Below are 12,276 nucleotides of genomic sequence, written 5' to 3'. Positions count from 1 at the left end.
GGCAAAGTGAGCAAGGGACTCACTCACGTCTGAGCATACCCTGCCAAATTATGGAGAACAAAGTGGTACAAAAGGGGGTGGTGATGGACGGAGCATCTGAACCAATCCAACACTCCCACCCAGTCAACAGATCTGGGTTTAATCCATCACCGTTCTTTAGCCCACTCTGCCACCCCAGTTCAGACATGGCTATATGCAAATCAGTCTGACCCTGTGCCTCATGGGAACAGTCCAGCCCCAATATTTAAGTCTGGCCTAATCCTTTTCATAATTTTATTAATAAACAGATCATACCTATGTCATCTGACATATGGCATAATTGACTTTTCACCAAATTCAGGCGTGAAAAACTAAGCACAAGCTTTCCAAATGGCATACATAACAATACAAGCACTCTTTTTCAGCGGAAGCACACAACTTCTGCCAAATCAAATGCTGTCGTTAAGGTCATCAATGTTTAATTGAAGCCAAAACACCGCTCCCAATAGTGTATCATAAAGCTCTTTTTCTGTACTTAAGGTCAAAATAGATATGCGGTAAAGCCAGAGCTGAAAAATATTTGCTACATGTGACAGTCCCCAATGGTAATCAGAGACCACAGTTTATTAAGCACTTGTACAATATGGATTTTAAAAGCTTGGCTGAATGTGCCTTCTGATACAGCATTCTTCTCTCTGCAGAAATTTTAGTGAAAACATCTTTGTACAAGTTTTTTGCACTCAAACACGCTGTTAAATTTCATAGCAAACAATATGCTAAGCTGCCTCAGCTAAAAGAGAAGTAATGCTTCCTTTTGTTGCTTTTAATCTCAATCATCTAGATTGTCAAATAGTTTTACTGAGTGGGTGAAATCCAGTCACAAGGGTTACTTGCTGCTTGTCCACTGAGTTCTTTTCTGACCATAATGAAGCATTGATCCGCCTTCACATTCCTTTTCAATGATTGCTCCAGCAGGAGATCATGGTGCATGCTGTTTATATGGGTAGTGTATACAAGGCGAGCTCATTATTTCTGGAAATCTGTTTTGCACGCAATTCAGTGAAGAAAAGTGGCTTTTGTTCTAGGGTAGCACTGTCATTTCATCAAACGCTCCCAGCACTTAGAACTCAGATTCTGGATATTTCTGGACCACACAGTAGCTGGTTGTTATGCATTCTAATAGTGTTTATCTCCTTTCTAAGGTGCAAATAGTGCATGTGCGCTATGTGCACGGATGATTTGCTCCGTCTTTAGCTGAAGAAAGTCGGACAGTCACAAACAGGACTCTCCCCACCCTTCTATAGCAGTGCACCAATCATGGGAGACCTCGATGTGGTTTGGCTTTTCATTACAGGAATCAGGACATAATGAATATGTATGTTTCTTTTTTGGAGGAGAATGTTTAATCCCAGTCATGCACATGGTAAATACAAGTCGAATGTCTGAATACACTGAACAGACTAGAGGCAAATTAGAATTAGATCTTTAAGAGCTACATGTACGGAGCATTTTTGGGGTCTCAAACATTTCTTCAAATCGGGCCTTTTGCGACGGCAAAAAAGCCCAAATAGCGTCATAATTTCGGTTTTGTGAATAAATAATATTAAGGCGCATGTTGAGGGCGTCCCTTCTAAATGCTGAATTGAAATGGTATGTATGAATGTTTTGCGACCGTAATGCGGTTGTAAAACATTCCCAATTTTGCCCCATTTAAGAAATGGTGGTAACTCATTGGCAAATAAAAAGGTGTCCCAAAATACATGCAGATGAAAACAAATGGAGGTCAGATTGACATGGTTCACCTAAGGCACCTGTTTGTGCCTACTAGTTTACAGCCACCTTAACCGCATGCGCGCTAGCGGTTTTCCCGCTGCGCGCTGCGATTTTAAAAAACCCGCGTTACGTGACGAGCTCAGCTCGTCATCCGCGTAGCGCAGGTTACGCCCATGACGAGCTGAGCTCGTCATCAGCCCTGAAGGGGTTAAATATATCAAAGAAAACGTCTGAATTTGTGACTTGGGGCACAAGGGAAGGTGTTAACAGCGTACTGTACTGCAAACCTGCATGTGGATGCACGCATTATAAAATAAAGTTATATTTGCAATGTATTTTAGTAGTCAAAATGGGGGTTTCGCTATTGAGTGTTTTGCTGTGGAGTTTTGTGAGACAAGTTAGCAGTAAGACAGGGTGAGTGCTTGGTAGCATTATTTTAAAGAGCTAATATTCGGTCGAATTTCTTCTATGGAAAGATAGGATCCAAAACAAATTAATTTGTTTTGAGTTTCTTTTATTGAATTTCAATTTGGAAATGTATTTAGAGCTTTAGTCAGGTGCAAAAACAAATCAGTGGACTGTATACGACAATTATTTAATATCTTTATTTGAAATACAAGCATTGGCCATGCCAATTGGTCTTTCTTATCTTTCCATACAACTGAGCGCGTTTGGCATGGCTAATGCTGGTTTATAGTAGTCTTTCAAGATTTTTATGTTAATTTGATTTCTTAAGCGCAACGGTTACCCTGGGGAGTCCTGGCGCTGAACACTGCTTATCAGTTTGCTGAGGTATATGGTGCCTTTATGGTGAAAAGCCAAGTTTTTAGACCTTTCCTAAAGGGGAGTAGCTAGGTTGAGTTTCTAAGAAGGAATGGAAGCTCATTCCAGGCTCTAGCAGCACCTGTAATAAAACTCCTGCTACCCCAGTTCGCTGTTTGGGCTGGGGGTACGATCACTACTTTTATTCCCATGGAGCGGAGGGCCGACTCCTTGGAGGGCCTTAAAAACAGTGCAAAGGGCTTTAAATTGAGTCTGTTGTTTGACTGTGAGCCAATGTAGCTGTTTTAATTCTTTCTTAATGGAGATGAACTTGGGTGTCCACGTCAGCATTCTGGCGGCCGCGTTTTGCACGAGTTGGAGTCTGTTTAGGTGTGATTTGGATATTCAGATAAAGACTGTTGCAGTAGTCCAACCGTGACATGATGAGTGCTGTGACCACTGTCCTAAGACTATCTGCCGGAAGAAAATTTGTTATCTTCCTTATAATTCTAAGAAGATAAAAGCTCACTGAGACAATCACATTTAAATGGTCCCCGAAGGTGAGTTTTTTGTGCACTAAAACACCCAAGTTCTTAGCTTTCTTAGTTGGTTCGCGGAGGGTTTCCAATTCTCCTGGCCACAAGTCTTGCGTCCAGAAGTTTGTATAGTTGCCAAATATAATGACCTCATTTTTGCTCGAATTGAGTTTCAAGTAATTTGATGACATCCACAACCTGACTGCTTTCATACAATCATGGAATCTTCTTCCTGTTTCAGCACCTTGCCCATACCGGAATGACAACACTATTTGCGTGTCATCTGCGTAAGATGTCAATTGGAACCTAAAAGGTCTTAACAGGTCCGCCAAAGGTGTTGCATAAACGTTAAAAAGCGTAGGACTGAGGCATGAGCCTTGTGGTACTCCACATGGAAGTTAAAAAGGTTTAGAACAGACTTTGTCTAGGTCCACTGTTTGAACTCTTTCTGTGAGAAAAGATTTCAAGAGGTCCCAAGGCACTGCCTTGAACCCGGTCTTCTGACAACCGGTCCATCAAAACATTATGATGGACCGTATCGAAGGCCGCTCAGAGATTCAGCATTATCAATACAGCGTTACCTCCTTGGTCCAGAGCTTCTCTTATGTCATTTGTGGATTTTATCAAGGCCAGCTCTGTACTGTGCTCTGTTCTGAATCCATATTGTGTTGAGTCTAGTATCTTGTTTGATTGAGGGAACATGCAGAGTTGAGAGTACATAGCTTTTTCGATCATTTTAGCTGGTAGGGGAAGGCGAGAGATAGGTCTGTAGTTATTGGGGTCCTTAGGATCAAAATGTTGTTTTTTAAGCAGCGGGAGAATGGATGCTTCTTCCATCTTTTGGGAAACTGGCCAGATTTGAATATAGCATTGAACAGTGGGGTGAGTGCCGCACCAATGAGCTAAGGGACTTGTTTGATCACGGACACAGGGCAAGGGTCATCTGGAGATCCTGATTGAATGGAGGCCAGGAGTTTGAGTGCTGAGAATCTGTCTAAAGTGAATGCTGACTTGGTTTCACTGGATGTGTGCCCTGCTGAAACCCCTATCTCCATTGTCTGTGTGATTGTAAATGAGGAACAATTGCTTCCACCTTCTGCTAAAAGAAGGTGGCTATGTTCGCACATAGTTCAGGACTGCTCTGATGATTGGAGGTGTTAGGGGTGCTTAGTTTTATTATTGTTTTAAAGAGTTCTATCGAGAAAGATGTCGCCTGAGCGATTTGCTCAGTGAAGAATGTCCTTCTATTATTAAATAGTAGTTTCTTATAGAGGGTTAATATTGCCTCTGCTCTAGGCGTTTGCACATGTGTTTTTGCTTTCTCAATTCTTCAGAAAACCAGGGGGCTGATGGCTGGGAGCGCTTGGGGGTCCATAGTTTCGCTGTGGCTAATTTATTGCATGCATTTTCTACCCACTCAGTGTAGGCGGAGGTGGCATCCTCTACTATTGAGGGAAACAAGCAAGTAATTTTCTTGACTAGATCTCCTAACTCCGCACTTTTCATTTCCTTCCAGGCTCTTGTTTCTATCTCTTCTTTAGACTCTAACTTATGTTGATGGGTGTTGGAATATGTCAGTTCAAACTGAATGGCGGTGTGGTCTGTCCAGGCAAGTGGTAGCACCTTGGTGCATGTCAAATTGGGATTATTGGTGAAGATCCGGTCTAGGGTATGCCATGCTGCATGAGTAGAGCCTTCTATGAGTTGCCTGAGTTCCCCCCACTCATCACCTGTCCCGGGCTAATTGTGTCAGGGTCAGTGAGAGATTGATTTTATATCTTGCACATTTCTTCTGCAGTTTCTGTAGTAATTACTAGGTGCCACTGAAAGGCAGCAAACTGGTGTCGCTTCACTCTGATTGTTGTGCTACGTTTGGACCATAAGGAATGCTAATCTGCTGATGGCAAAATCACAAACTGCTTGTGAGCAGGTGAATCACAGAAAGAGAAGAACACACCAAATAGGAGCAAAGCAACTGAGGTTGTCACAAAAGCCATTGTTCATCAGAGAGGAGGGAAGAGGAGTTGAAGTCCATTCATTTCCCCTGACTAGATACTGCAATAATCAAAAATAGAATGGACACTGGTATCTACTATAACCTTTGGTTATATAGTTATCTCTGAAAAACCCTCATAGACGCTCAGATCTTTTTCGATGCGGTGTATCGTTTTCATCCGCCCCTTACCAAGCGTCATGGCATAGTCATTGGGTTTTTCAAAAGTGCTTTCTGCCTGCCTCTGGTAAAAGTAGAAGTGTCCAGAGATATCCGGAACATAAACAGAGGAGTGATGTGAAAAGCAAATAGTGTGAATGGTTAAAAGGCAGTGTCACACCAAACGTCTGAATTTATTTTAAAGAGGTGGGCACTGATACGTAAAAAATTACTGCGATCAGTATGGTAATCGGGTTACTGGATTACCTGATCTATCTTGAAGAACGTCGACATGTTTCAGCTCCCCTTGGCCCAAAAGGGTCTGCGGAGATTTCGTCAGGACAATACAAACAGTAAATGGTACTTACACAATTTGTGTAGTTTTCCTTGTTAAGACTGAGAAAAACCTGCATTAAGGGAACATAAATCAACAATACACTTTTCGTTGAGGAAAACATATGGGCATATAGCACAGGTACAAACACTATTTGTAATATAGCAAAAAAACATTATTTGCTGAGGTGCAAAACACTGTGAGCACAGGAACACGGTGGAGCTAAGAAGAGAAGAATAAGTGGGTCTATGAGACTTCATTGTTCGTGACGTACAAGATAAAAAATACAAACAAGTAAGGTCTTAATGTAGAGGCGGGTTTTGTAGACTTATAATAGGGGTCCAATTGAAGGCTATCATACATAATTATTCACAACTTGATAGAGTATACAATCAACCTGGTTAATTTAATTACTGTTAACTTGTCGTACAGAAAGCCATAATAATACAGCTGTTATTGTCTATAAATACATATTCAAATGGGAGAATATCAACATTCACCAACCAGGGGATTGTAAAGTGTAGCTCATACTCGGCTAATCAGAAAAGCAGGAGCTTTGTTTAGTGTCACCTAGTTGACACAGCAATGTGGAACATCTTATCATTGTTGCACAAAAAATCATGTTTTGGTTACTACTTGTCTACTCATAATGATAAAGGAGACACGGTGTTCAGGAAAGAAAACACAAATCGTACCTTATTTAAGGGCTTGTATTTCTTCCTCAGGGTGCAGACGGTCGCTATTGAATAGTCCGTGCTGCAGTAATGGGGATATATGAAATAGTTTATATAGTTGCATTAAGTCTAAACAAGCGGATCGAAACTCCGTGGAGGTGACACTACGACGCCATTCTTACCCTCGTGCAAGGATCTTTTCCTCCTTGTGCTGACTATGCCCCTGGTAGTAGGGGGCGGCTACTTCCTCCCGTCTTTACACAGACGGCAAGGAGATAGAAAAGGGACTAAAAATGTACCTTAAAGATGGATACCTCTAACAAAACATCGTTTAATGCACACATTTGGTGTAAAGCCATCAGGATTATGGTCAGCTAGGAAATATAGAAATAAATGTGTGTTAATGTTTGATGCCTCCAGTCATGTTTTTTAAATTTTACAAAATTAAACAAAATTAAACTGGGGACAATCGTAGGTTTTGATGGATTGACAACCGGAATGGTATATCACTGGGTAGAATCCTATGGACCTCACTGTTGTATTAGGTCGAGCATACGTATTTACATCATGCTCAGCAAGGCATATATAAATACTTATTCCAGTATGGAGAAACGTTACAATACACTTATAGGGGTTCACCTCGGAAAGGATAAGAGAGACAACCTAGGTTCTCATGTCAATTACTCCTGTTTTTCAGTGGGGGAGATAGTATTGACTCTATATATCCAGATCAATAAAATTGGTGCCAAGGGATATTGTCATTCCTCCCTGATATATGAGTCTTGAGGCGATTCACCCACCTTTGTTCCTTCTCGAAAAGTATCTGTTCAGCATTCAGTTTTTTGTCGTAAAGCATTTCTAAAATTGTCCATCTTAAATCATCGCATGATTGTCCCGCATCTACAAAATGGGTACAGAGCTTTGTTGTTTTCTTCTTTAGTCTAATATTGCTCCTGTGTTCTCCTATACGTAGTTTGACCGTTCTGCAGGTCATGCCCACGTATTGTAGTTGGCAAGGGCACGTGACTAAATAAACCACATGTGTGGAATTACAGTTTGTGTGTTGTCTTTGAGTCCAGACCAGGTTATCCTTGAGTAGTAGTGTTTTTGTAGTGTTGGTAAATTTGCAAATCCCGGACGTTCCGCAGGGATAATGGCCAGATACGGGGGCCATATTCACATCTCTTGTGATGGATTTCATTTGACTTTTTCTTGGGCGTGTGTGGACTAACACATCTCTAACATTCTTGGTCCTCCTATTAGCGAATCTTGGCTTGGGCCAGTTGAAGTTGCCTGATGTGATATTGCGCCAGTTCTTCCTGATCAGTTTTTGGACATCATAAGTTGCCGGACAGTAAGTGGTAACACAGGTCACAAGGTCTTTTATGGGTTCCTTATGGTTGCTCTGTAAAAGACATTCTCGAGGTTGGTATTTTGCACGTTTTTTACACTTTGCAATTACAGCGGGTGTATAGTCTCTGGCACGAAGTTTGATACTCAGAGTTTTAGCTTGCTGTTTGTAATCATTGTCTTTACTGCAGTTGCGTTTGTGTCGCAAAAACTGGCTGTACGGAAGGTTGTCTTTTAGAGGGCGTGGGTGGAAACTTAGGTACGATAAGAGACTGTTCTTAGATGTTGGTTTTGTGTAAGTTTTGGTCTCTATTTTGCCATTCTCTGAGAAAATGGTTAAGTCCAGAAAGTCAATACTTTGTTTATTAGAGGTAAAAGTAAACTTTAGCCAGCGGTCTCTTTCATTTAACCATTCCATGAAATCAGTTAGGTTTTTGTTGATATCCCAGATGAGAAAAACATCGTCAATATAACGCTTCCAATATAATATACTGGAAGCGTATGGATTGTTATTGTTTAGGACGAATTTCTGCTCAAACTGGCTAACATACAGTCCAGCTACTGACGGAGCGAAGGCGCTGCCCATGGAAGTCCATGGGACCGGAATACTTTCCTTACATTATAAAATAAGCGTTCATTCACTAAATATTAGTGACTTTTAAAACGGCCAGAGCTGCCAACTTTGGAACCAGGGGAAAAGGTTCAAGTGACAGACTCAGCTCAACATCTTGTCAATAACTTAACATCGCATGACTAAAAATGTGTAATGTTACCGGTTTCTCATGTAAATCGCACGATATATAACTGCGAAAAGGTAAAGAAAAAATAGGTATCATGAGAAACACACCAGAATGGTGCCCTATAGTGACTTGATGCATGAATAATTAATGAGAAAGCAGTCTGTACTTTTTAATTAAAAATAAATATGTATTTTTTACACCTTTCACTGTCTGCTAAAAGTGTGGTACAGAGTAAACTCCCCCCATAGACTAAACACTGTTTACAATACCCACTTTTCTACGCATACCAACTTTATTTCTCAATGTAGGTTCCGTGACTCTGGGAGGGTTGATACAGATAAAAGCTGCCCCTAGTAGAGCATTCATTTTGGAACAAGCGTTGAGTATCTTGAGGAAATGTTTTTTTTTCTCAACAGTTGTACACAGATTGAAAACAGTGTGTAATAGTGGTCACCCATCTATCTGTGGTTGATTATTAATGCGTACTTGGCTCCCCATAAAATGTAACGGAGTTCTATCTGCGATGGCATTAATTATGCTTCATATTATTCTGAGCTATTTTGTACTTACTTTTAAGGCTTCTAATACCAAACTAGTTTACAGAGTAATGTGTAACAAGCATTTACAATGCAACAGTCTCGCCTTTGCAAAAGTTGGAGCTATTGGCATTGTAAACAACAACATTTTTATTTTATTTATTGTGTTGGTTTCGAAAACAGATAAATAAATGGCATTGTCATTTACAATGCCAATAGCTTAATCTCTCGCAAATGCGAGACCTATTGCATTTGCACCCACACACACACACACAGAGCCACACACACACAGAGCCACACAGAGCCACACACACAGAGCCACACACAAACAGAGCCACACACACACACAGCCACACACACAGAGCCACAGACACAAAGAGCCACACACACACACATAGCCACACACACACACAGAGCCACACACAAACAGAGCCAGACACAAGGTCCCAAAGGCGAGACCTATTGGCTATGCCAAAACTTTGTTTACTTTCTGTTCCTGTTACCGTCTTCTTGACGTCTGAGAGCATGGGTAGTAAGAGAAGTGGTAGATTTTCCAAAGTCTATCCATACTTTATTGATGTCCATAGCAAAGAGTAATACTAAATTACGTGTTGTGAAACTGGTGGCATTTTAGACAATTCTTTGAAAATTGTGCAGTAAATAGTAGATATAAATAATAGCTGGTTTGCACTTCATTTTTTAGGTATGCATATTGAAGCTTTAATTTAGAAAGCAAAAAGACTGTCAGCAATTTGCTGCCTTTCTCTCCCATAAAATAGTTAAAATGTAAGGTCAAATATAGCAAATTGGATTGTGGAGATGGTGGGGGGGACTGAGAAGTCGGTGACGGCAGGAAGCAACAGGGACTGGGCAGGGAGGAGGGGAAAAGCAAGCAGCACTCAATGGAGAGCAACACGAAGAACAGGGAGAAACAGACAAATGAGATACAGAAACATAGAGCACAGGGGATAGAAACACATGGTTGAGAGAGAACACGGCAACCAGGAGGAGAGAGGCACATAAGGGAGACTACTGGAAAATGCATGTACTCTCATGGAGTTAATAAAAATGTTTTTGTTGTTAAAACCTGCATATTATGCAGCTGTTGGATTATTTGGCCGATCTATAATTATGCAAAAAATACTGCAGCCGCACAATTGCATAATTCCAGTGGCCCAGTCTATCTGTCTCCAGTAAAGATCGGACATGTGCATGAAGGGAGGCGGCCGGGGCACACTCTCTAAAGAGCATCTAAATGAGGACATTGAAGCGCCGTGCGTCATTGGTACCCTTTACTTTAGGAGTCCTATATTTTGCAGCAAATTATAGAAAAAACCTTTTTCCTTGCACCCGTACTGTCATCCTCGTTTATGAAGTGTGAACACCGACCGAGCCCTGAAGGAAACACAACTGCCCTAGCTGAGCCATCCTTCTGTTGACTCATGGGTGACTGGGGTGTGTCAGTCTGAGGCCAGATTTCCTCTTGGGTGGGGTTTCTGGCCTTCTCAGCAGAGGATGCCACAACTTCGCCTTCCTGCTGCAGTCCTTCCAGAAAATTAAAATGGTAAAAGATATATTTTTACAAAACGTATCTTCTAGTCCTCTTCTTTTTAATGTTTACCCATCCACGTCCCTATGTGCTTCAGAAAGTGGTGCCAACATTGTGGAAAATGTCCCCAGCCCTCTTTGTGGGCAGGCAGACAGGCAGGCCTGCACCAACCATGCATGTTCCAGGGGTGCCTGCCTGCTCCCACGTGACGCAGCACCAGAGGCTGTTGCTGTCTTCCTTGCTTCGGTTTCCCCGCCCACCCTCCCCTACTGCAAGCCTCCTTTCATTTAAAGTCTGTTTTTGTCTGCACGTGAGATGTTGGAACAGGGAGTGAAAGGCTTGGAGCCGGCAGAGGGGCTGCCAGCCTCTGTTGTTGTGCCCGTGCCCCTGCGGTCCTCCCACCCGGGCAGCCGTGGAGCGGAGGGATGCTGTGTCCTGGCGTGGCGCACGCTGGACCGCCGTCATTGCCTCTCCCAGAGACCGTTAGCTGCCCGGGAGCTGGGATGCGGTAGCTCCGCACACACAGCCCAGGAGAGAGGAGGGGAAGGAAGGGCTTGGGCGGGATTCAAGCAATAAGGAAAAAAAAACACCAGCCCAGAAAGAGCCCGGCGGAGAGCGTGCTTATGGATGCTGGGTGCTAGGCCAGCGCCTACCTGCCCATGGAGAGTCGGATGCCTGCCACCACCGGGTAACGCCAGCCGCCTCCGCCCTGAACCAAGGTAACGTCTCCAGCATTTCCTTCCTGCGAGGGTGGTGGGTGGAGGGGGCGTGAGACGTGCTTCAGCAGTGCCGCGTAATCTAGTAATCTGCCCGGGAGCTGGGATATGGTAGCTCCGCGCGCACAGCCCAGGAGAGAGGAGGGGAAGGAAGGGCTGGGGCGGGATTCAAGCAATAAGGAAAAAAAAAACACCAGCCCAGAGAGAGCCCGGCGGAGAGCGTGCGTATGGATGCTGGGTGCTAGGCCGGCACCTGCCTGCCCATGGAGCCTTGGATGCCTGCCACCGCCGGGTAATGCCAGCCTCCTCCGCCCTGAACCAAGGTAAAGTCTCCAGCATTTCCATCCTGAGAGGGTGGCGGGCGGAGGAGGTGTGAGACGCGCTTCAGCATCGCTGCGTAATCTAGCAATCCGAAGCCCATTGGGAACAAGCGCTCGCCATGTCTCGAAGCCCCGTCCATTTGCGATTTGGGGGCGTGTTATTCTTTCTCCCCTCTTCTCCATTGGCTGGAATGTAAACAACGGGCGTGTTTTTGACTTGTTGTTTACCATTCCAGCCAATGGAGATGAGGGTAGAACAAACCTAAAAAACACGCCCCCTAATACGAAAAAGACGGGGCTTAGAGCGAGACAATGACATAACTGAGGCTGCCGTTTAGTAGGCCAGCCAATGGAGAAGAGGGGCGGGGTTTACCCTCGCTACTCAGAGTCATTAAGTCTAGCTGGCGAGACTGTGCATGTGCGCAGCCTATGCAAATCTCGACCTAAAAAGGAAGGTTGGATGATGTCATCAGACCTCACTTTTTCTTCCTGCAGAAGCAGACTATCCCTCAATAGTTTTCTTCTTTTTATCTCCTCTTCTATCTTCAGATAGACATGCTTTGGAAATCTAAGGGCACCTCCAAGAATATATTCTTAGATCTACTGTTTATTGTGGCAAAACTCGTTACTACGTAACCCCCCACATACAGCACTTTTACTAGTACTATATACTTCTCTTTAATAGCATCTATATTTTCTATTTCCCTTTTAGTTGCTCATGAAAATTGTCCTAAATGTCCAGGTACTAAACAACTCAACAAACAAATGCTCATCACTAAGAAAATTGGAGCCTTGAAACTCACTCCATATCTCGTCTGCACACCGGTACATCGGAGGTGACCTACCACACAATTG

This window comes from Lissotriton helveticus, chromosome 4_1 (genome assembly GCF_964261635.1).
Source record: "Lissotriton helveticus chromosome 4_1, aLisHel1.1, whole genome shotgun sequence".
In the NCBI taxonomy this organism is placed as follows: Eukaryota; Metazoa; Chordata; class Amphibia; order Caudata; family Salamandridae; genus Lissotriton; species Lissotriton helveticus.
Note: the sequence above shows the minus strand (reverse complement) of the source record.